We start from the raw sequence: 832 nt of genomic DNA, 5'->3' as shown, positions 1-832 counted from the left end.
GTGAGGTTACTTCAAAGAGTTCATCCTCTCAAGGTGCCACCTCCTCCTCCTCTTCCTCCTCCTCCTCCTCCTCCTCCTCTAGGGAAACTGGTCTGCACGGCAGGGACTCCGTCTGCAAGTCCTCCAGGCCCCACCTGGAGGATGGCCACCCTGGCTCCAGGTCAGTCCCGCAACGGCCCTCTCCGTGCAGCGGCCTCCCAGGCCTCTCCCCTTCCTCTGGGAAGCACAAGGAGGGTGACCCAACCGCAGGGTTAATCCAGCGGGAAGCTGGATGGGAAAGGGGAGGCTGAGTGGAGTCGCCCTGTGGATTTGTCCTCTGGGGACTCTGCTCCGAGCAGAAGATCTGGCGCTTATGAGTGTGCACCCTCCCTCCCTCCCTCCCCCCCCACGTGTAAGTCTGTCACAAAACCAGCACGCCCATCTGACACCACCCAGTCTGGGACAGAAGCACCCCTCGCTCTCGGGACAGACCCGGGCTTGTGGGGAGGAAGAGGCCACGCGCACACACACACACACACACACGAGAGGCATCAGCTGGGGGGCGGGGGGGCGCCAGGGTGCTTGGACCATGGCTGGCTGGGGCAGGGGGCTCTCCTCCTCATCCGGCTCCCAACACCTCGGTGCACCACTTGGTGGGTGCTGCTTTGTGCGCACAAACCGGCTCCTGAGGCGCACCAACCCGCGGGTGGCAGCAGGAAAGAGCAGAGCCGGCCACGGATTCTGGGACCACCTGCTCAGGGCCGGCTTCCTGCTCACCCCCTCAGGTGGGGAAGGCTGGGTGCAGAGCCGCCTCCCCAGCCAGCCTGGGACATGGGGCGGGGCCCTCGGAAGA

At 65.3% G+C, this 832-nt stretch overlaps 1 protein-coding gene across 1 annotated transcript in view; it reads right to left on the bottom strand.

Annotated features, from left to right (window-relative positions):
• TTC28 (tetratricopeptide repeat domain 28) overlaps window positions 1-832 on the bottom strand; it is a 63,821-nt gene that overhangs the window by 62,262 nt on the left and 727 nt on the right. The gene's annotated exons all lie outside the window — the stretch shown is intronic.

This window comes from Gekko japonicus, unplaced genomic scaffold, assembly GCF_001447785.1.
Source record: "Gekko japonicus isolate JY-2015 unplaced genomic scaffold, Gekko_japonicus_V1.1 scaffold416, whole genome shotgun sequence".
NCBI classification, from domain to species: domain Eukaryota; kingdom Metazoa; phylum Chordata; class Lepidosauria; order Squamata; family Gekkonidae; genus Gekko; species Gekko japonicus.
Note: the sequence above shows the minus strand (reverse complement) of the source record. Positions and strands in the feature narration are given on the sequence as shown.